Source organism: Cervus elaphus, chromosome 11, assembly GCF_910594005.1.
Source record: "Cervus elaphus chromosome 11, mCerEla1.1, whole genome shotgun sequence".
NCBI lineage: Eukaryota > Metazoa > Chordata > Mammalia > Artiodactyla > Cervidae > Cervus > Cervus elaphus.
Window position 1 is genome coordinate 36,446,675 of NC_057825.1, and position 25,411 is coordinate 36,472,085.

Consider the following 25,411-nt stretch of genomic DNA (forward strand, 5'->3'; position numbering starts at 1 on the left):
CACTGACTCAATGGACATGAGTTTGAGCAAGATCCAGGAGTTGGTGATGGACAGGGAAGCCTGGGTACTGCAATACATGGAGTTGCAAAGAATTGGACATGACTGAGCAACTGAACTGAACTGAACTGATGTGGTAAGAAATGGTTTTTGATGATTCCACTTAGACTGATCTTTCACCAGTGAATATTTGAACATTTTTCATGGAAAGCAAATTCTAAACTGCATAGAAAGATGTGTGACTAACATTTGCATGATGTTTGGAACTTACTGAAGCATACTCCAGGCTTCCAATAAGTAGAATTTGCATCGGTTCTACTTCTTTTGACAGCTTTTTTCTCTCCATTTTTAAGAAAGCATGCTGTGCAGTGTCTTCATTTCAAGCCTTGCCATTAGTGGTATATAGGAAAAAAGGTAGAAAAAGTGGTTTTTATAGGGCTTTGTTCTTTAAGAGGCTTGGAATTAGCTTTCTGTCTTTGATAAGCACGTATTTCCATTGATTATAAGCAGTTTCTAAGTGTTCACTTTCTTTAGTGTTTAAATTTAACATGTCTTTATTCCAAATAAAATTCTTATTATTATCTCAGAGTTGAATGATGATGCTTGAATTTCTCTAGTGAAAAGAGCATTTCACCTGCAATTTTATTTTGGTTTTTCTAAATAGACAAGTCACTTCTGTAAACAATAGGATTTTTGTTTCAGCCCCAGCCCCTCATTCCTTACAACTTTTTGGTCTCACATATTGGCTAGAACTGTCATTGTTGTTTAGTTGCTAAGCCATGTCCGAACCACACCAGACTTCTCTGTCCATGGGATTTCCCAGGCAAGAATACTGGGGTGGTTTGCCACTTCCTTCAGTTCACTTAGATCACCATTCCCCCTTTCCCCCCATCCTTTCGTACTTATTGCAGAGAGTTACATGTGTCATTAGTCCTATCTGACCCTTTGTGACCCCACCAAGGCTATGTAGCCCACCAGGCTCCTCTGTCCATGGAATTTTCCAGGCAAGATGACTGGAGTGGGTTGCCCTGTCCTCCTCCAGGGGATCTTCCCAACCCAGGGATTGACCCTGCGTCTCTTGCATCTCCTGCATTGGCAGGCAAGTTCTTTACCAGCTAAGTCACTGGGGAAACCTTTTGTTACTTATTAGGTATTTGCTAATCTTTATAAAATAAAGCATGGATTGTCTGCAATGGCGCTAAATTTAGTTAACTTCATTTAATTTTCTCTGGTTACACTTTCATCCTAAAGGAGAAAAATACTAAAAATCATTTTAATAAATTTGGACAAGATCTCACAAGCTAGTAAAATTTGCAATAGTAAAGTCACTTTCTTTTATCTCTTCTCCCTCCACCTTTCCCTTCTACAAATGTGAAACATTTACAGCAGTGTCCTGTTCCAGGCCCTAGGGGTACAGCAGAAAATAGACAAAAATTGTTGCCCTCTTGGAGTTTGCAAGTGAAAGTCACTCAGTTGTGTCCTACTCTTTGCGACCCCATGAACTACACTCCATGGAATTCTCCAGGCCAGAATACTGGAGTGGGTAGCCTTTCCCTTCTCCAGGAGATCTTCCCAACCCAGGGATTGAACCCCAGTCTCCCGCACTGCAAGTGGATTCTTTACCAGCTAAGCTACAAGGGAAGCTCAAGAATACTGGAGTGGGTAGCCTATCCCTTCTCCAGCAGATTTTCCCGACCTGGGAATCGAACCATAGTCTCCTACATTGCAGGCGGATTCTTTACCAACTGAGCTATCAGGGAAGCCCTCATGGAGTTTGAGTTTACAGACAGTCAGCATTGGAATGCTAGATGTGATCAGTATCTGGGGAAAAAGAAAGTGTATGCGTGGGGTAAGGGTGGGGTGTGGCAGGTGACGTGATGCTTGACGTGTGTGCTACATGGGTGGCGTTACAGGTGTTAATTGGGTGGTCAGGGAAGGCCTTTCTGAGAAAGTGACCTTTGGGCTATGACCTGAACCAGGTGAATAGAAACTGTGTGGCTAACTGGAAAAAGAGAGCTATTAAATAGAGGAGACCACAAGTGCTCTTCAGCCTGAGGTGAGAATAATGAAAATGTTCTAAAATCGACTGCGGTGCTTGTCTCACTGTTCTATGAATATACTAAAAACCACTGAAAAGTACACTTTAAATGCGTGAATTTTCTGGTATGTGAATTATATCTCAGTAAAGCTATTAAAAAGAAAACCATCAAGCTTTAGAGATTTTCATCTTTGACCCAGGGAAAATCCTTCTTTTCCTTACTTCTCTCTTTAGAAATGGTAGGGTGTGTAGTAGTAGTTATTGCAGTGAATCACACAGATTGTGTTCCAGTTAGACCAGATACTGGGAAGCATGATAATCATTACGAATTATTAGTGAATCCATGTCAGGTTATATGGGCTGTTTTAAGTTTTTAAAAATTTCAACAGTAAAATGTGGTCGTGTATATGCAGTCTTCATAGCTTGCTGCTAAAGTCACAGTAGATGATTATCCATTTTTTATATAACTTGGGAGGAAAAGGTACTGTTGGCTTATGCTCAGCAATGACTGATTTGGAATGGAGACTCAACTGGCTTTGCAAGTCGCTTCCCTTACCGACATGGCACTCACCCGAGAGCATTGCCCTTAGACTCAGGCTTGCTTTTTGTTTCCTTTTAATGATTTATATTCAGAACATCTTGGCTGTCTTAGCTCCTTCCCTGGATCTTGCCCTTTCTGATTCTGGCTCTTAGGTACTACCTTCCATTTTTTTTCTGGAAGTAATTTTTAGCATTCTGGTTCCTTAGTTCCGCAAGTCGACCTAGGTCCCACCCACATAGGCAGCGTGGATTTAGATCTTCCTAGACACTTAAAAAATTTAGAGCTAGAAGGAGTCTAGTGTTCAGAGTTACATAGTCACTGCAAAACTTGTATTAGATTCTCAATAATCCTGAATTCCATCCTCAGTGTCTTTTTCTAGTTCCATCACTGTACTTCCATAGGAATAAATAATGCTTATAAAGGTAGCTTCCCATTGACCCTAAGGAGATTATTTAGATTCTATTACAGTGTCTAAAAGTATTATTGATTCCAAATATCTTATATAAAGCATCAGGTCATTTTGTCTAGTCTGTAGTTACTGTTTGTCACAGGACTGGTTTCCTCTTGTAGGTAAGGAGGCAGGTAGGTGGTCTGGTATTCCCATCTCTTTAAGAATTTTTCACATTTTGTTGTGATCCACACAGTAGAAATCTATATGCAGGTCAAAAAGCAACAGTTAGAACACGACGTGGAACAACAGACTGGTTCCAAATTGGGAAGGGAGTACATCAAGGCTGTTTATTGTCACCCTGCTTATTTAACTTATATGCAAAGTACATTATGAGAAATGCCAGGCTGGATGAAGCACAAGCTGGAATCAAGATTGCCAGGAGAAATATCAATAACCTCAGATATGCAGATGACACCACCCTTATGGCAGAAAGCGAAGAAGAAATAAAGAGCCTCTTCATGGAAGTGAAAGAGGAGAGTGAGAAAGTTGGCTTAAAATTCAACATTCAAAAAACTAAGATCCCATCTGGTCCCATCACTTCATGGCAAATAGATGGGGAAACAATGGAAACAGTGACAGACTGTTTTCTTGGGTTCCAAATCACTGCAGATGGTGACTGCAGCCATGAAATTAAATGATGCTTGCTTCTTGGAAGAAAAGCTATGACAAACCTAGACAGCATATTAAAAAGCAGAGACATTACTTTGCTGACAAAGGTCCATCTAGTCAAAGCTGTGGTTTTTCCAGTAGTCATGTATGGACATGAGAGTTGGACCATAAAGAAAGCTGAGCACTGAAGAATTGATGCTTTTGAACTGTAATGTTAGAGAAGACTCTGGAGAGTCCCTTGGACTGCAAGGAGATCCAACCAGTCCATCCCAAAGGAAATCAGTCCTGAATATTCATTGGAGGGACTGATGATGAAGTGAAACTCCAGTCCTTTGGCCACCTGATATGAAGAACTGACTCATTTGAAAAGACCCTGATGCTTGGAAAGATTGAAGGCAGGAGGATAAGGGGATGACAGAGGATGAGATGGTTGGATGGCATTACTGACTCGATGGACATGAGTTTAAGCAAGCTCTGGGAGTTAGTGCTGGACATGGAATCCTGGCGTATTGCAGTCACAAAGAGTCAGACACGACTGAGCGACTGAACTGAACTGAGTTTCCTCTTGTACTGATTAAGTTATCAAATGATTTTATTGCAGTTTGAACTGTTTACTTCCACAGTGATTCTAGGCCTGGCTCTGCCACTGACTTACTCTGTGAGTTTGTCAAGTAGTTTTCTGATTAAAGACAAATTTTGTATTTTAGAGGTAGATTTTATCAGCAGGATTTTCCCACCCCCACTCCCCACCAAGAGAATGGATTTTACGTTGATATTACAGCTGAAAAGATACGAGTAAGAGAAAAGCAAATGTAACATAACCTTTTTACTTTCCTAGACCTCTGGAAGGAAAGGAAGGGAGTTTTACTCCATAAAGAGCTTCACAGCTTTTCTTTTTTTGCATGGAAATGGTTATTATTTATTTATTTTAATTGGAGGCTAATTACAATATTGTGGTGGTTTTTGCCATACATTCACATGAATCAGCCATGGGTGTACATGTGTTCCCCATCCTGAATCTCCCTGCCACCTCCCTCCCCATCCCATCCCTCAGGGTCATCCCAGTGTACCAGCCCTGAGCATCCTGTCTCATGCATCAAACCTGGACTGGTGAGCTATTTCACATATGATAATATACATGTTTCAGTGCTATTCTCTCAAATCATCCCACCCTCACCTTCTCCCCGAGAGTCCAAAAGTCTGTTCTTTACATCTGTGTCTCTTTCTCGCTGTCTCACATATAGGGTCATCATTACTATCTTTCTAAATTCCATATATGTGTGTTAATATACTGTATTGGTGTTTTTCTTTCTGACTTACTTTGCTGTGTATAATAGGCTCCAGTTTTATCCACCTCATTAGAACTGATTCAAATGCATTCTTTTTAATAGCTGAGTAATGTTCCATTGTGTATATGTACCACAGCTTTCTTATCCATTTGTCTGCCGATGGACATCTAGGTTGCTTCCATGTCCTGGATGTTGTAAACAGTGCTGTGATGAACATTGGGGTACACGTGTCTCTTTCAGTTCTGCTTTCCTCAGTGTGTATGCCTAGCAGTGGGATTGCTGGGTCATATGGCAGTTCTATTTCCAGTTTTTTAAGGAATCTCCACACTGTTCTCCATAGTGGCTGTACTAGTTTGCATTCCCACCAACAGTGTAAGAGGGTTCCTTTTTCTCCACACCCTCTCCAGCATTTATTGTTTGTAGACTTTTTGATAGCAGCCATGACTCACAGCTTCTTAACCACACAGGCAAGATGCAGTGGGGAAGGAAACCAGCTCTGTATCATGTGGCCAAGGAGGAAGGGCTAATTTCGCCTGCAGGGCTTTGTAAGACAGGAGTTGGGGAGTGCACTATGACCTTGGCCTGGCCCAAGAGAACTCTTAACTTACATATGAAGCATTTGTATCCTGATTCAAACAAGGGCATCTTAATCTGGAGCCTGCTGTTAATAACAATGATAAAAACAAATATTTACTCAGTATATATATATATGCACCAATTGCTGCTCCAACCACTTTCCATGTATTAACTCATCAGATTTTCACAACTCTATCTGCTATTGACCTGACTTGGTACTGCTATTACCCCTATTTTTGAAATTGAGGAAGTTACAAGTTGGCAGTTCACAATTAAGTGGCAGAGCTCGGATTCAAACCCACAACCTGTCTGACCACAGGTTTTGGTTTAAATAGGGACAAGCCTGATATCAAGGACAAGTGAGTTTCATTGTAGAGGCCTAGGACTCCCTGAGAACCTCTAATCATAGCACTGAATTATTTCTCTGAGTTTATCTCTAAAATAAAGATTTTTAAGAAATTAGACCTTTAAAGTGCTTGCTGTTGGAGAAGTCTTAGGATTTTGAATCCACAGATAAAATGCCTAAGTACTTCTTTTCAATAAATTGAAGCATGAAGATTTTACTATAGATTTAATCTTACCTATATTCATCAGTATGCAGTATATACTACATGCGTTGCCCTGTGTCTAGTTGTGATGTGCCATAGGGTTAAAATACACAGCAGATTTTACAAACTTATTATGAAAAAATGAATGTAAAGTATCTTATAAGTAATCTGTTTACATTTGATCATGTTTTGAGATGATATTTGTTTATATTAGGTTAACTATTAAAATTAATTTCATCTATTTTTCTTTATTTTTTAATGTGTTTGCTAGAAGATTTCAAATGACAAATGTGGCTCTCCTTGTATTTCTGTTGGATAGTACTATTATAGGGAGTCTTAAGTGAGAGAAAGAAGGTATTTTTCCTATGGGTAGGAAACTAGTGAAGTAGACGGGAAAAATATGCTTATCAGGTAAATCTGAGTGCATCAATGTTATCTCCTGCTTGGCCTTGGGTGAAAAATATGTGTTATAATAACTTGAATATGTTTGAAGAAACAAATTAGTTGAAAGAATAGATATATTTATACCATATATAAGTCAGTAGTATATTTATTGAACTCTTACTATATACCAGGCACTCGTCTAAGCACTTTACATATATTAACTCTCTTAATACTAATAGTAACACTATTAGGCAGGTACTGAAGAGGGTGCAGTAAGGTTAAGTTAAGGCCTCTTAGTATAGTGAGTAACAAGAGTTACTTCAAGTCTGTACAGTTTGGCTTCAGAGTCAATACTCTTAACCATTCTTTTTATCACCTCTTTAAACCATTAGGTTCCCCAAAAGGTTCGTTTGGGGTCTTCCATAAGATGGAGTGAAAATCCCAAATGACCTTTTAGGCCAGCCCAGTACTTGACCTTGTGATTTGTTGTATTTTTTAATCTTATGATTTAGTATGGTAGTATGTCCATGAATATAACCCATAGAATTTTTTTTTTTAAGTTTGGCAGTTATATTTTGTTTATAAATTTATTTTAAAGTTCCTAAGAGTGAATAATTTTTGTTTAGCTTCCTCTTAAAAGGCTGGTTGTTAGTGCCTTAATTTTAGCCTATTAACTATATTTGTGGTAATATTCCATAAATTTTGTATATTATAAAAGTTCTGCCTGGACTTTCAGGGGAGAAATGTATATGACCAAATGATAATCAATAAACTTTTTATAATTTAAATGAGTGGGATCAAAAGAAAATACAGGAATGTGGCCTTGGGTTTTCTCTTTCTGAGAGCTATCATTTAGGCATTAGCCTTAGTAAAGATAACACATGTTTTAAATGTGTTTATGCTGAAGGAAAAACGATAATACTGTGTCTAAGTGGAGTGTACATTAGATACTTACACCACATGTATTACATAAATATTTAAGTACAATTCTAAATTAGTTGTTACCTAAAATTAAAAATATTTTTCTGCCTACCAAAAGGTGTGAGATGCTGTAGATGATACAAGAATAGATGTCACAGATCCCTGTCCTATAGAATTAAGACACACATGAAAAAATGAAATACTAGTTCAGTTCAGTAACAACTCTGTACATCATGAAGGGACAAATAGGTGTTATAGGAATTCTGAGAAAAGGAGGAAACTTTTGAACTAGTAGCTTGGGAAGGGTTGTAGGAAGAGGAAAGAATTGAGCTGGTCTTATAGGATATGTTGAATTTCCTTAAGTGGAGTAAAGAGGGCATGTGAACAAAACCTTAGACATGGGGAGGGACATGTAGAGCTTAAGAAACAGGAAGAATTCAGCCATGGTTAAAACAGAGTGCTAGGAAGATAAAGACTTGGGCCGGACTTGTAGAAGACCTTAAATTCCAGTAGTAGGAATTTGGATTCATTAAGAAATTTGGAGTTGAGGGGAGAAAAAAAAAAAGCTTTGGATATATGATACTTTATCCTTGATTTACTGCTTGTGTGATAGACATCACCTAATAAGTTATTTTCTTGACTTAAAATGCTAGATATCTTTAGTTGTTGGTAACAAGAAACACTGAAGGGTTTATTTTCTTGATTCCTAGTTAAGTCTAGTGCTTAAAATTAGCTTTTGTTAGCATCATCTGACTTCCTGATTGGAAGAATTTTATATCACTAGCAAATACTTGACTGTTTTTAGAGATGACAAATCAGTATTTTGCACTTATGGTTAATTTTGTTTATAAATTTCCACATTTGTATTGTAAATTTCCACAGTTAATGTATACCCTTATTACCAGGCAAACTAAAACTTGCTCATATTTTAAAGCTCTGGCTTATCTTGGCCCTGCTATCTCATTAATCCAGCAGCTGTGGGCTGCATTGTTTAACCTGCTGAACTCCATGTTCTTTCTTTGTAAAACTGGAGAATTATCTCTCTCCCATCGGTGGGAGATTGTTTAATGAGATAAGATTGTTTAAAAGAGAATGCAGTAATGATGTTTGGCCCATTTTGGAAGTAAATATTGAGTAAATTTTCTCTCCTTCCTTTCTGATTTTGAAATGGTTGTGAGTAGAGACTAATTATTTCTTAATTTAAATAGACTCATAGAACTTAAATTTGGAAGGCAGTTACTTTTGTAAAGTCTGACTTTGTTGTATAATAACTTGAATTTTTAAAATGTCGATATGCTGAGAGAACTTATCAACAGTTAAAAAAAGATAAATTTGCAGTGGTTTAATTAGAATCTCCATAAAAACATCTGAACTGTTAAAGGACTAAAGTGTTTCTACCAGGTTATTTCGTGAGCTGAAAGCAAAATTGGGCTGTGGCATTGAAAGGAAATGAAATCCAGGAGAAATATTCTGTATCCATTTTCTATATCATGTTGTTATGGAAAGGCAGTTAAACTTTTTTCTAAATGGATTTTTTTTTTTTTTTTGGTGTTCTCTATCACTGTTAATGTATGTATGGATTTGTGTAACTCCCACCATAGTCAGGAGCAGAATAGTTCCACCACCCCCAAAATTCCTTTGTGCTATCTGTCCCTTTATAGTCACACCCTCACCTGGCCCTCACTGGTCTGTTTTTCATTTCTTCCTTTATGGATGTATTAATGAAGGCTATCAAATGATAAATATCTTATCAAATATAACAAAATACGAGGAATATCAAGTAAGAATGTATACAAAAGTGCTTATAACACGTAAGTACCAGGACTTAATGAAAATTAGTTTCATGTGTAATATTAGGTCGACAGGTGAAGCTTAACTGTGATTTAGGGTCAACTTTGCATAATGTTTAGCAGCTCTTTTCTCCTTGCTCAGAGGCTTTTAGGCATATTTTGGAAAGACTTTTTGTTCTACATGGCGTTTACTGCTGAAAGTCTCTGTGTTAAATGTCTTTTAACTTCATGTCCTCTGGAGAAGGAAATGGTAACCCATTCCAGTTTTCTTGCCTGGGAAATCCCATGGACAGAGGAGCCTACTGGGCTCTAGTCCATGGGACTGCAAAGAATTGGACACGACTGAGCAGCCTCATGTTCCTCATAAGCAAGAGTGGAAAATAGTATCTACCTTGAGGGTTGTTACAGTAATTAAATGTGATGTAATTAAATATATAAGCATATATATATATGAAAAAATAAATCTATAAATATAAATACATGTTTACACATAGACACAGGTGTGTATGTTCATATATGTGTAAGTGCCCTGATCCATAGTAGGCATTCTACCAATTAAAAAAAAGTTATAAATAATACAGTTTATAGTAACTTTGGAACAGCTTGGTAAAAGAATATCATGTCCTCTTGTTATCTGGATTTTCACCCACCTATCCATCCTTCCATGAGCTTCAGAATGGGAAGGTTGATCTTCAAAATACCAACTTTCTGTTTTAATAATTTTTCATAAGTTTATTTTTTTTTCCCAGAAATTTATCACCAATAAATTTCTGTTTTGGGTTGGAGGGGAGAATACCAAGTCTGTTTAACTTTACCTTAATATTTCAGAGTTCATATCACATTATACCTATTTCATAAAAGGTGATTTTTTTTTCTTTAATTGATGATTGGGACATATGGGCTGAATCTTTGCCAACCTCAGGGCTGCCTTTCGAACATGTATCCCTAAGCTTCTACTTGTAATAATGACTTTTCAGGCCATTTAAAACTTTTCCTTAAAAGTAAAGCACACAGTATTCTGATATATAACACTAGGCAGTGGGATATGATTGTTTTTCAACAAATTTAATTATTTAATCAAGTACAGAAGCAGATTTAGAGTTTTTTTCCTTACCCACAGTAAGGAAATTCTTTATCAGTGTGTTTTGTCTCATTATTAGCATTGAACAGGTTAATAGAATCAGTAAATTACAAGACTAGAAAGAACCTTTGAAATCTTCTTGTCAAATACTCTTAATTCTGTCTAACCCAACCCCCCTTTTTGTAATAAATATTTTGCAGTACTCTTTAGTGTCCAGAAGTAAAATTCAGTTAATGAAAAAATTTTCCCACTTAATTAAATCAATTTAATTCTGTAAGTGTAATATAAAGGAAAAATAAAAGGAAAATTATTGAAAATGTAATATGAGGTATGCTGAAGAAGGAAATGGCAACCCACTCCAGTATTCTTGCCTGGAGAATCTTATGGACAGAGGAGCCTGGTGGGCTACAGTCCGTGGGGTCGGCAGGAGTCGGACACGACTTGGCAACGAAATCACCACCACCACCATGCTAGAAGACAAAACCTCAAAGACAAAGAGCAACCCAACAGATTTCTAAAATGCTCCTTGTGGGGTGAGCTGCCCCATAGAGAACCATGAGTTTTCTCATTTCATGGGTAAAGAAAGTAAGGGGTGGGTATAAGAGAGCAGAAGGGGGATATTGGATGGGCCTTGGTATACTTCTCAGAATTATACAAGTGTTGTTAGCAGTAGAGTTTGGGTAGGAACTCTGGGTTTGAGGATCTGCCTTGCTGCTCTTGTTATTTAGTGCTTCTGAAGCTGCCCTGGATTCTGAAGGAATCCAATGGGCCACAAGTCCAGGGTGCCACTTCTAGGTAGTCAGTAGGTGCCAGACTTTGCTTCCTAGTTTTCTGAATACCTACCTTCAGGATGTCACACATTTTGTCCTCTCCCCAGCAATTATCTTCACCAGCTCAGTCCCCACCTCCTCCTCTTCATCCCTCAGTAAGCACACAAACAAAAAACTTAAAGCAAAATTTTTCTCTTTTAGCTCCACTACTTGTATGTCAAGGAAGCCTTCTAGAAGAACACAGAGCCCTTGGTTAGATGCTTGCAGAGCTTTTTTTACACTATCACTCTTTACTGATTTGAATTTTTATTTCCTTGCTCAACTGTAGGTTCTATGAGAATTTTCTAGTCTACCCTATGTGCTTGTGTTGAAGGTAAAAGTATTATTTCCAAAATGTAGTAATATTGACTCTCAGAGGAGAAGTGTTCTGTTTATCTTCCAGTCTCAATCCTCTGTGATACTCTGGTGTTTCCAGAAGTGCTTGGAGTAGAGCCCAGTATAAAATACCACCAGCACACAAGTTTGGGTTCCTTTTTATTTTCATCCCGTTTAATTTCTTGGAGGATGCATCATCCCCTATAACTTTCAGACTGTTGCTCCTGAATTTTACCAGTTATAGAGAATTCTGTTGTAGCTTAATTAACTTTGATACGTCTGACTTTAGCCTTATACATTGAATTTTTTTATAAAATAGATTCCAAGTAATCAAGATCAAAGATCAGTTAATGAAGAACTAATACTTTTGTAGTATTCTGTTAAACATCTGAAAGACATTTTACTGTTTTATAAATAGTTTTGTTTTAGGTAGAGTATGATTTACTCTTTTACAGTAGCTGTCTGACTTTGTATTTTAGACTTCATGTTTTTTTCCTCTTGTATTTTGGAATAAATTCATGTTTTTGCTTAAGTACAGTAATTTCATTTCTCATCATTGATTTCCTGAATATGCGTTGGTGATACTTTCTTTACTTTCGGCAGCTATGCCTCATTAATTTAAACATGGCTTTGCTTTGTCTTACTGTGTTGTCAGCTATCCTTCTCACAACCCCATTTCAGTGCTGCTCACTTAGGGTGTTCATGTCAGTAAATACCTTGATACTATTTTGGAGACTCTCTGGATGTTTTTCTTGGCTCAGACCATGGATTCCTCTTTCTTTTCTTCTGGCATTTGTGCTTTGCAGCTGTAACACAGTTCATTGGAAAGAGCACAGGCTTATGAGTTAAATGGATGCAAGTTTAAATCCTGGCTTTGTGACCTGTCAGCTATATAGTCTGGGAATATTTGGATGCTTTTGAGGTCACTTTCTCCAACTGTAGAATGGGTGTACTTTTACCCATTTTTCAGAGTTGTGAGATTAGGAATATTGTATGTAAAGTACTTTGTCTTTTTCTCTCTTCTGTGTCTCTTAACTGTCTCTGAAAGAGAGGCAGAGTAAACTTGAGGGAGATAGACTGAGAGTGAGAAGTCCTGGATAGCCCTACCCTTCTGTCTCAAAAATTATGTGTGTTTGTGACTGACCCAGAATTCTGTATTTATGAATAAAAGCAGTTAGTGGATTTCAGTCAGAAAAACCTTGAATAAAAAAATATTTGATTTCATTCATATTATGAGGTATTAAATAATAGCAACGTTTCAGATCTTTTTAAGACAAGGCTTACTGCAAATAAATAAAAATAAAATAATTATGATCTGTATTATTTCCACCCTTTTCCACCACACTTTGTTGGTTATTTGACTTCTTAATGAGAATACTGGCCGTATATGATTTATCCTTGGTTCTATTTCCTTTTCCAGATACTTGTGTTTCATGGAAGAAAATTACATAGCATAGTTTCTTGAGAGTTAATGTCTCCAGAATTCCTGGTAACAGATGACCATTTTAGGCTATAATTCAAGTATTTCTCTAAAGCTTTAGAGCCCTGAATACATTCTGTGAACTACCTATAGGTAAACTACCCTTTGCTGTGTGAAGAATAGATTGTGAATATTTTCTTCATTTCCTTTTATCTATTACAAGAAAAAAATACTGTGAATGATTTTTTTGTTGTTGTTTAGTCACTGAGTGATGTCTGACTCTTGGTGACCCCTTGGACAGTAGCCCACCAAACTCCTCTGTCCATGGGATTTTTCCTGGCAAAAATACTGGAGTGGGTTGCCATTTCCTTCTCCAGGGGATATTCCTGACCCAGGGACCAAACCCACATCTCCTGCATTACAGGTGGATTCTTTACCGGCTGAGCCATCAGGGAAACCCCAAATCCAAAACTTGGAAGTCTTTTATTAAAGCTATATAAACTATAGCTTTTAGAAATAATGTGATCAACTTGTTTTGTAATAAGAAACAGGAAGAAAAACATTTTATTCCTTGTCCAGTCAAATTACTTGCTAGATGTTCCCCTATAACAGTGGTATTTTATGCCTTCCAGTGAATACCAGTAATTAGGAGGAAAAAAAAAAAAAACTATTGATGTCAGAATATCAGCTCTTTCATGTATGGAGAATGTGGGACCAGTGTCTTTAATATTGGATGGTTCACACTTTATATCTCTCTTGGTGGTTAACTCTACCCTCAGTATTTTCTTTGTGATGCACCCTGTCCAGTCTCTTAATATAAGAAATTCTGGCACTTGATTTTTCCCTTTGAAATAAATGTTGTTGAGACTTTTGAAAAATTCTTTAAAAATAATACTGTTTGTCCACAATTTGGGAAAAAAATCAACCATAGTCTCACTATGCAGGGACACTCATTGATAACATTTTGATGTCTTTCTGTGGTCTTTTTTTCTGTTCTGTGATTTCATTCTGTCCATGTTTTGGTCCTCTTTGTTCTCTGGCTCCATTTGTATATGCTCTTGTTTCTAATTTCTTTTTTTGTCTGTTTGACAGGTAAGAGGTAGATTTATTTTGAGAGAAACACACTTCACAGACCAAATGTGAGTCATCTCAGAAGGCAAGAGCATCCTCTTGTTTCTAATTTCTGAGATGTCAGTTGTCATTTCTCTTTTCCTTCAGCATTCGTGATTTCCAGGCTAGAGTTGATTATAGAGTTATTCATGTCTTGGTAATTTCCCAGCTAATTAACTTTTATTTTGAGATGTAATTCACCTGCCATACAATTCAGCCATTTAAAATATACAAGCAGTAGCTCTTAGACCACCACTATTTGATATTAGAAGACTTTTTTACCCTCAAACAAACTTTATACTCATTAGCAGTCACCTCCTCCACTTGCCTTGAGCCCTAGTCACTAGTGCTAAGTTGCATCAGTCGTGTCCAACTCTTTGTGATTCTGTGGACCATAGCCCACCAGGCTCCTCTTTCCATGGAATTCTCCAAGCAACAATCCTGGAATGGGTTGCCATTTCCTTCTTCAAGGTATCTTCCCAACTCAGGGATTGAACCTGCATCCCTAGAAAACCACTAATCTACTTTCTGTCTCTGTAGATTTGCCTGCTCTGAATATACATAAATGAAATCATAGAATATGTGGACTTCTGTGGCTGGCTTCTTTCACCTAGCATGAGTTTTCGAAGTTCATCTGTGTTGTAGCATGTATCAAGTACTTTGTTCCTTTGTTTGTTGAATGATAGCTGATATCTATACCACTTATCAAATGAAGAAGATTGGGTTGTTTCCACTCAGACTATTATGAATTGTGCTGCTATGAGCATTCCTGTATATGTTTTTGTCTGGACATAGAATTGCTGGGATGAGAATCATGTCAGTAATTTGGATGGGGAAAAAACTCTCGTGAATAACAGGTAAGAAATATAATAGTTATACCAACCTGTCTTTCATGATTTTATCTAGTAATGTTCCACTTAGTGTGGGTGTGTGTGGTTTAAACTTTTACATCTTATAAGGAAACCTCGTGTAATAACAGGAAATTGTTAAAATATAGTGAGTGTGCATGCCATTTATGCAGAAAAAAATTGGTGACATTTTCATTTTTAAAAAAATACTTGCTGTTAATAATTCATACTGTTTGAAACAATTTCAAAGAAACAAAACCCAACAGAAATCCTGAGACTTTGGAAAAACTTCCTTATGACTAACTAGCCCCCATGCAGTATGCATCATAAAGAATAACGTCAAGAAGTCGGCCTCTTGCCTATCTTTTGTGTCCTAGCTTGACAGGGTACTGTTCTTCCTCCATGCCCAGGCCTTGTTTGCATCCTAATTCATTCTGCATGTTTCAGTTGATTGCCTTAGACCTTTAGGATCCCTTTCCAAGGGAAAGGACACTGAGCTGCTGACTGAGATGGGAGGTCCTCACCTAGTTCCATCATCACTGGTTTTGCCGCTGGGAGCACAGTCAGGTCCCTGAACTTTTCTGCTTTTCACTTTCTTCACTGGTGTGATTAGAGAATCATTTGTGAAACCAAATGAGGTGTAAAGCTTGGTGATCTTTGTTTTTGTTTATTTTTTCAATCTACCATTTTCTTTTTTTGGCCATCCCATGTGGCTTGTGGGATCTTAGTTCCCTGACCAGGGATTGAACCTGGGTCCATGGCAGTGAAAATACCAAGTCCTAATCACTGGGCCACCAGGGAGTTCCCAAAGCTCAGTGGTCTTAATTCTAGTTCTGGACTTCTAAATCTTACACACTGCTTGTCACACATACTGATTTTTCATGAATTTGGCATTTAATATGTACTTTATTGTATTGCCTTCTTCCCATCTTTTTCAGTTTTGTTCTTCCCTCTCCACCTAGATGATCTGCCCTAGAAGGGCAAAGACTTTTGTTAACAGTAACAAAGAATAGTCTTTAATACCTTGCCTGAGGCTGGTTAGTGTTTGATAGTGCAAGTATCATGAGTTTTCAGTGACTGTAGAATGACTCTAATTGGTCATATTCTCTGTGTAAATGAAATGATGAAAAATAACTTGGTAAATTTAGATAGATATTTTAACTTTTTCTTTTGAAGAGTATGCTTTGAGTAAAGTAGACATGGTATAGTCAGAAATGAACATTCTGTTTTTGATAAATTTTCTTTAGATTAATTGCTTTATTTTAATTAGAGGCTAATTACAGTATTGAGGTGGTTTCTGCCATACATCGACATGCATCAGTCACGGGTGTACATGTGTCCCCCCATCCTGAACCCTGAAACCCCTCTCCCACCCCACCCCATCCCTCTGGGTTGTCCCAGAGCACCAGCTTCGAGTGCCCTGCTTCATGCATCCCTCTTGCACTGGTCATCTGTTTTGCATATGGTAATATACATGTTTCAATGCTATTCTCTCAAATCGTCGCACCCTTGCCTTCTCCCACATAGTCCAAAAGTCTGTTCTTTACCTCTGTGTCTCTTTTGCATACAGGGTCGTCGTTTCTGTCTTTCTAAATTCCATATATATGCGTTAATATACCATATTGATGTTTCTCTTTATGACTTACTTTACTCTGTATATTTAGGCTCCAGTTTCATCCACCTCATCAGAACTGACTCAAATGCATTCCTTTTTATATAGCTGAGTAAATTCCATTGTGTATATGTACCACAACTTCCTTATCCATTCATCTGCTGATGGACATCTAGGTTGCTTCCATGTCCTGGATGTTGTAAACAGTGCTGTGATGAACATTGGGGTGCACGTGTCTCTTTCAGTTCTGGTTTCCTCAGTGTGTATGCCCAGCAGTGGGATTGCTGGTTTGTGTGACAGTTCTCTTTCCAGTTTTTTTAAGGAATCCACACTGTTCTCCATGGTGGCTGTACTAGTTTGCATTCCCACCAACAGTGTAAGAGGGTTCCCTTTTCTCCACATCCTCTCCAGCATTTATTGTTTGTAGACTTTTGAATGGCAGCCATTCTGACTGGCATGAGAGCACCTCATTGTGGTTTTGATTTGCATTTCTCTGATAATGAGTGATGTTGAGCATCTTTTCATGTGTGTGTTAGCCATCTGTATGTCTTCTTTGGAGAAATGTCTGTTTAGTTCTTTGGTCCACTTTTTAATTGAGTCATTTATTTTTCTGGTATTGAGCTGCATGAGCTGCTTGTATATTTTGGAGATTAATTCTTTGTCAGTTGCTTCATTTGCTATTATTTTCTCCCATTCTGAAGGCTACCTTTTCACCTCGCTTATAGTTTCCTTCATTATACAAAAGCTTTTAATTTGGTCCCATTTGTTTATTTTTATTTTCATTTCCATTCCATTTTGTTTTCGGTAACTTTAATAACTGTTTTCTGCTAGAATTTTATCTTTATGACACTCATGTGTATATATTCATGGGCTTATATTTTGTGTATAAGAAAAGATTTAGTAAACTTGCTTTCTGACAGTCTGTGTACCTCCATTACTTAGTACTTTAATTATACATTTTACTGGCTATCTCTGTGTCTCATGAGGGAAGAAGCAAAACATGAGTTTAAACTTCAGGTTGATGGAAATAAAGTGCTGTAAAGTAAACTGAACGATGGTTTTGAGTGACCTTTGTTAGGACAAGGATCCTTGAGGGGGCCCGTGTAGTTTTAGTTTACCTAGGATGCTTTAATCATTCATGTCTCAGTGTATGTTTTGAGTGGTTTTTGTCTGTAAAAATTAAAGTTTGGCAAATAGTAATTTGTCTAAGAGGTATGGGTTATTTCTGCCTCCTGATTTTTACTGTGATTATGGCATCACAGAAAAACTGGCATTACCAGCAAGCTGATTTTTTTTTTGACTGTGCCTAAGCTGCTGCTTTTTTCCTTTCTCTTTTCCTCCCTCCCTTTGTTCCTTCTTTTTTTCCCTTTTACTATGTAAGTGGAAATGCTCTCTTTTTAAAACATAGAAAGCCCTATTCCTTTTTGACCACCCTTAGTCACAACCTCATCCATCTTCACTGAAGCAACCATAGTGACGTTGGCATGTATCCTTCTGAACTGATTTATGTGTATTTACATTTATTTATGTAAGCCAGATAGCATAGCGTTTTATGGGGGTGGGGGGAGGAAATGTTGTTCCCCCCTTCCAGAAATGGTACCGATTCTTTTTCACTTAGCAGTACCTCTTGGAGAGCTGTTTATCTTAGAAAAGACAGCTTGCCCTGTGTTCCTCTCCAGCTGCCGGTAACGTTTCACGCACCACAGTTTATTTAACCCTTCTCTCATCAGTGGGCGGCTATATTTCCGATTTTTACTGTTATAGGCAATGCTACAATGAAAATCTTCGTACCTAAAACTCAATTATTTCTCAAGGGTAGATAGTGAGAAAGCATTACGATGGTAGGGACTTAAAATTCTAATAACTGCTTATCTATTTTCCCTCTAAAGTATATTCCTCTCCAACTGTGAGGGCAAAGATCCTACCAGATGAGTTTCAGAATATCAAAGTCAAGACATAGGCATTTTTCTCAATCTTCGAGAAGGAATGGTGTTTGTTATTTTAACTTTTGCATTTTCTAAAAATAGGTTGAACTTTGTTGACTTGACCATTTGTATTTTTTTCCTATAAATTGCATATGTTGAATTGGATTCAGTTCAGTTCAGTTGCTCAGTCATGTCTGACTCTTTGCGACTCCATGGACTGTGGCACGCCAGGCCTCCCTGTCCATCACCAATTCCCAGAGTTTACTCAAACTCATTATCCAGTTTAAATGATAACTTTGGGGATAAATATTATTGAAATATACATATAGGAAAGTGTATAAACCACAAGTATACAGCTCAGTGAATTTTGTTTTTTTTTTCCATTTATTTTTATTAGTTGGAGGCTAATTACTTTACAATATTGTAGTGGTTTTTGCCATACATTGACATGAATCAACCATGGATTTACATGTGTTCCCCATCCCGATCCCCCCTCCTGCCTCCCTCCCCATCCCATCCCTCTGGTTCTTCCCAGTGCACCAGCCCCGAGCACTTGTCTCATGCATTCAACCTGGGTTGGTGGGCTGTTTCACCCTTGATAGTATACTTGTTTCAATGCTGTTCTCTCAGAACATCCCACCCTCGCCTTCTCCCACAGAGTCCCAAAGTCTGTTCTGTAAGTAAATACACCATGTGTAACCAGCACCCAAATAAGAAACAGCATTGGCAAAGCCCTTGAAGCCTCCTGGTGCCCCTTTCAGTAACTAACCCTGCTCTGCACTTCCAGGATAGCTGCTATCCTTACTTTTAATATTATGTTAGTTTCTATGCTTTTCATTGTTAGGTGAATAGAATCATACAATACATACTCTTTGCTTCTTTCTTAGTATTAGCTTTTGAATATGTTTTAAGTGAAAAATTGTTATCACTGTAGAGATCTTTATATTTATACAGATAATTCCTTCTCTCACTAAACTTCAAGAGATAAGTTGTGTCATTTTGTATAACCCTCAATGCCCTTATACAGGTCTAAGAACTCAAGAGTGGACTCCCCCAACCAGGGCGTTAACAGACTTGTTTACTCACTCCAGTTGATGGATGAAAGTTCTTGCTTGGGTTTGGCGCAGAGTTATGGTTTGATCCTATTCTGCTCATTAGCTGTCTTTTTGTGTTTGGTCAGAATTTGCAGACCAGTTTTATTTCTTCTTAGTGCTCTGTAACGAGACTGCTGCTTAACGTTTTATCTTTTGTTTGTATCTGGGAGAGTATTATTCTCTTGTGCTGCTTCAGGAAGAATGAAACTGTATATGTATAGTTTGTCCCTTTCCTGTTGTCATTGTTTTCCCAGACAGGTAAAGGGACCTGCCACAACTTTAAACATCATCCTTTCCAGCTTCCCGTGGTTGCCTTATAAGCATTTAATTGATAAGCAACGGTTTTAACTTCTGTCTTTTAACTAGTAAAATATGTGAAACTGAGTAAGGTTCTTTATAGGTGACATTGTTTAAAATTATTTTTAATTGATAGTCTGCTTCCTAAAGGAATTTAAAGTGATTTATAGTAAAAGACATATGAAGTAATGCCAATAAGAATAAAAATATAAGATTGTAAGAGGAGAAAAAATCATTACCATAATTTTTGCTTCCAGAATTGGGTGTTAAATTTACCTTTGAGCCTCTGTCTTTTGAGACTTGGAAACAAATATAATTGTCACTTGGGAATAAGGAAGCTCATTATTTCATCAGGCAAGGCAGATGTGTCTGTTACTAAATTCCAAAAAATAAATAAATGTTCCTCAGAATCAGGTCATCCAAATTAGCATGTGCCTAGGGATTTTAAAATGTATTGATGGGTTTAAAAGAAATCAGTCAGCTCATAAACATTTCACTTAGTTTGTGAAAAAACTAAATCAGTGTGATGGTACTTGGTTGTGAAGTATTCATCTAGCTTACAGGAATAGAGCATAAAGAGCATGTGCTTAAATTATTTAAATAATGAACAGTGTTAACTTCTTTCAGGTTGTAGAATAATTTCAATCATCAGGCTATGATTGTTTTAGCTGTCTGTTAAAATTATTTTCATTGCAAAGTGATCTTAACTCTTATTATATATTGTATATATGCAGTGATTGATATTAGTGTTGATACTCTCACTTTATGTATTTGATTTTGTCACGTGAATCAGAATCAGCATGTTGCTTATTTATTTTGGAGTAGTCTTAGAAAAATTATAAACTTGTCCCATATATTTGTTTCAACTGATTCCCAAGGATTGCTTTTTCTGGCAGAGTATTTGATTAGGGATTATAACATCATTCTAACTTGAAATAATGTGTTCTTAAACAGTTTTATAATTAAAATATCTTTAACTGTAAATTAATATGTTTATTCTTTATAAAATTAGAGTAATATAGAAATACATAAATAAACAAGTGAAAGCTGTGTTCTTTCCCTGTTTCCACCAAAGATGGTAGTCACTAAAAGTTTTTGTTATTCTTGCTAATGTACTATATAATTAGAATAGTGTATGGTATATGGAGTGTGTGCAGACTAGAAAAAATTGCCCTTGATAGTATATTCTAAAAGTCATTGCTGGTGAACATATAAATAGCCACCATACTTAAGAAAGCTATTATCCTTTTCTGTTAGTTGTTCTTTTACTTTAAAAGTTTACTTATGTATGTATCCCTGGACTATATGTATATATATATATATATTTTGCTTTTTTCTTCTTTTGGAGAACTTGAGAGATCAACATAGTCTGTTAAACACTGCCATCAAACACTGCCACAGTTAGATGAAGGCTCCTAGAGGCACAGAGTCAGCGGGTGATAGTCAGACTTCAGCTTCCCAGAAGGCTCACCAGATAGATCCTTTTTAAGGGGAAAACAGTAGGCAAGTTCCTGCATAAATAAGTCCCGGGAAACTACAGTGGGAGGGCTCAGCACAGTCAGGACTGCGAGTGTTAACTGTCCAGCAGGAATACATTTTGTGCTCCTGAATTCACCACGCCTGCCCTCCATCTCTCAGGAGTGGGTCAGAGCAGAGTACTTACGATAGATAAAGTGAGTATCATCAGCTGATCTGGCAGCTGGGTGTGGAAGAGAAAACAGGAATTTTACCAGCACCTGTTCAAGAAGCCAAGTACAGATTAGAACCTGTGTTGGGTTTACCTGGGCATTCTCTTCTGTTTAGCAGCAAGGATTTGGGTGATACAGCGTCTTTTTCTTGAGTCACCCCCACCACCCCTGGTTTGTTTAGATTGGATATCTTCTCTGTCTTATGCATGACCGTTACCCTGGGATCTCCCTTCATGAGTACCTTAGAGGTTTTCACATAAGTTGGATCTCATTTCCTGTGTTTCAAGTCTCCCTCAGTCTTGTTTACTCTTTTGTTTTAGCAGAGACCATTTTTCCAATAGCTTCTTGAAAAAGAGATTTTATGGGCGGTAACTTTGAGACCTTGTTTTTACTGCTCTTATACTTGATTGATAGAGTGACTTGAATGGAATCATTTTCTTGAAAATTTTGTAGGGGTGGTTCTGTTTTCATCTTGCTTTTGGTATTGCTGCTGAGTCCAAAGCCAATCTAATTTTTGATCCTTTTTGACCCATTTTCATCTCCTCCAGAGATTTTGTAGAATGTCTGTCGTCTCCTCTAATCTGAAAGTTACAGCCATGTGCCGAAGCGCGTGTTTGCTCTTTTCCATAATCCTAGCTTTCAGTAGGCTCTGTTAATGTGGAATGTCATGTTCTCCTGTTCTGGGGAGGTTTTTGTTATTTTGTTGCTGATTTCCTCCGGTTTCTCACTGCTTTCTTTTTGGAGTTTATATAATTTGCCTATGGCCCTTGTCTTGGTCCTCTAATATTCTTTCTGCTTGACTTTTGGGAGGATTTCTTCAGGTTTATTTTCTAACTCTTCTGTTGAGTTTTCATTTTTGCTGATGTTTTTACTAAACATTTGCCATGTTTTAAACTTCCAATTGCTCTCTTATTTTCTGAATGTTTCTGTTTTTCATTTTACTTAAATATTTTCCCCCACAAGAACATATTATTGTTGTCTACCAGAGACAGTATTTTTTCTCTTTTTGAAAATGTTAAAGATAGTTTTTTGCCTTCCTAAATAGTTTGTTTCTTTCAAGTATACTTTCTTCTTGTTTTTGTATGTAATGTCATGTTAAAGTCTTTCCCCAGATGTCTCATAATCGACTCAGAATAAAAACCAAGGGACTTAAAAAGCCAACTAGAAGCTTGCACATTGGTGTGGGTTATATGAACTTTGGGCATCACAGTAGTTAATAGGTCGACTTTTTATTAGCGGGGTGTTTCTATGGTTTCATCTTGCCTCATGGTCTTCATCTTACCAGAAGTTTGTTCCTGTAAGTCTGCATAGAGCTGTACAGTAGCCACATGTGCCTATTTAAATTTAAATACCATTGAATTAATAATTCAGTTTCCCTATTGAGCTAACCACATTTCAAGTGCTCAGTAGCCACATTTAGCTAATGGCTGCCATGTTGGACAGCACAGCTACTGAACATTACCATCACTGCAGAAAGTTTTATTGGCGTGCAGTGGACTAGAACTAAAGTCTTGTTGCCGTCATCTGAGAACTCAGTGAGGGAAGACTCTGTGGGGTCTCAATATTCACAATTCAGTAGGTATATGGTTACCTAATCCCACTGTTTTTAGAGCAGTGACTGCCCTCAGCTGTGTATCCCCCAGCCCAGAAATTCTTGTTTTATCTTCTCCAGAGGAGACAAAGGCTTAAACAATATTTGTAACTCTTCATTTTACTTTAAATACTCAGTATTTACTTTTTGGCCTTTCAATCCTACTGGTCCCTGTTCTGAATTCTTCACTACATTTTGCAGGCATGCCCCTGGTAATAGATCCCCTCTCAGTATAAACAGTGTTAGGGACTTTTCATTAAGAGAACAAAGTCCCATATTTCCTCACATGTAAATAACCACTGATATAATTAATATCTTGTTTTGAAGTATTTGAATTGGATGAGACTGTTTTGTAAACTGCCTATTTCAGGACACATTGGCATTATCAAGTTTTATAGCAAAGTCTTTGTAAGTGAAAGTCGCTCGGTTGTGTCCGACTCTTTGCGACCCCATGGACTGCAGCACACCAGGCCTCCCTGTCCATCGCCAACTCCCGGAGTTGTTACTCAAACTCATGTCTATTGAGTTGGTGATGCCATCCAACCATCTCATCCTTTGTCGTCCCCTTCTCCTCCCGCCTTCAGTCTTTCCCAGCATCAGGCAGGGTCTTTTCCAATGAGTCAGTTCTGGCATCAGGTGGCCAGAGTATTGGAGTTTCAGCTTCAGCATCTGTCCTTCCAATGAATGTTCAGGACTGATTTCTTTTAGGATGGACTGGTTGGATCTCCTTACCATCCAAGGGACTCTCAAGAGTCTTTTCCAACACCACAGTTCAAAAGCACCAATTCTTCGGCGCTCAGCTTTCTTTATAGTCCAACTCTCACATCCATACATAACTACTGGAAAAACCATAGCTTTGACTAGACGGACCTTTGTTGGCAAAGTAATATCTCTGCTTTTTAATGTGCTGTCTAGGTTGGTCAACTTTTCTTCCAGGGAGCAAGCATCTTTTAATTTCATGGCTGCAGTCACCATCTGCAGTGATTTTGGAGCCCCCCAAAATAAAGTCTGTCACTCTTTCCACTGTTTTCCCATCTATTTGCCATGAGGTTATGGGACCAGATGCCATGATCTTAGTTTTCTGAATGTTGAGCTATAAGCCAACTTTCCACTCTCCTCTTTCACTTTCATCAAGAGGCTCTTTAGTTCTTCTTCGCTTTCTGCCATAAGGGTGGTGTCATCTGCATATCTGAGGTTATTGATATTTCTCTCCGCAATCTTGATTCCAGCTTGTGCTTCATCCAGCCTGGCATTTCACATGATGTACTCTGCATATAAGTTAAATAAGCAGGGTGACAATATACAGCCTTGACGTACTCCTTTCCCTCTTTGCAACCAGTCCATTGTTCCATGTCCAGTTGTGACTGTTGCTTCCTGACCTGCATACAGATTTCTCCAGAGGCAGGTCAGGTGGTCTGGTATTCCCATCTCTTTAAGAATTTTCCAGAGTTTGTTGTGGTCCACACAGTCAACGGCTTTGGCATAGCCAATAAAGCAGAAGTAGATATTTTTCTGGAACTCTCTTGCTTATTTGATGATCCAACGAATGTTGGCAATTTGATCTCTGGTTCCTCTGCCTTTTCTAAATCCAGCTTGAACATCTGGAAGTTCATGGTTCATGAATTGTTAAAGCCTGGCTTGGAGAATTTTGAGCATTACTTTACTAGCGTGTGAGATGAGTGCAATTGTGCAGTAGTTTGAGCATTCTTTGGCATTGCCTTTCTTTGGGGTTGGGATGAAACCTGACCTTTTCCAATCCTTCCTGGTTAAGTAGGTGGTCATGATTATCAGGCTGTTGAGAGGTGGAACTGGATCAGGTGCTCCTGGCTCACATACCTGTTACCACCGTCTATCAATGCTGCATTTTTGCTGTCAGTCCCATGCACTGTTTTAGAGAGCAGAGAAGCTCTTTGCTCTTAATGACTTTTAATCAGAGTGCAAATTGATTTTATTTATTGAGTCCAGGCTTACCTGCTCCATGTCACTTTTAATATTTATCCTAAAACACACCTTAGGTTTTTTCCCCACCCACAGAGAAAACAATCTCTCCCCTCCCCAGTCTCTCATCCTCTAAGAATCTGATGCCTTCTTTACCCCCTTTAGCAGAGTTCTTCTCGCCTATTTTGATCTAGCCTTAGCACCCATTGCCTGTCTCACACCAAATTATAATCATTTCTTAACACACAGAGCTTCCCTCCTAGACTGTGAAAGCAGTGCTTGTTAATACTTGAATTGTTAATGGGAATTTAAAAACTGAACAAATTTCGTGAAGTAAAGCATCTTTCTTTCCTGAGTAAGGAAGTATAAGTATCCCTAATAGAGTCCACTAGTCCTTGTCAGGGAGTGCCCTCCCATATCGTCATACTCCAGGAATGATATATGCGACCGAGGAAGAAGTCCAGGTGGTCTGTGTTTTGGTTCCTGCCTTTGCTTGGCATTGCAGTCATTGTAACCAC

At 37.9% G+C, this 25,411-nt stretch overlaps 1 protein-coding gene and 1 non-coding gene across 4 annotated transcripts in view; one reads left to right on the forward strand and one right to left on the reverse strand.

Moving 5' to 3' along the window:
- Positions 1-25,411, forward strand: part of LCLAT1 (lysocardiolipin acyltransferase 1) — a 188,386-nt gene that overhangs the window by 41,734 nt on the left and 121,241 nt on the right. The window lies entirely within an intron of this gene.
- On the reverse strand, positions 15,477-15,549 carry TRNAE-UUC. Its single transcript has one exon. It is a non-coding gene; the product is annotated as a tRNA-Glu (tRNA).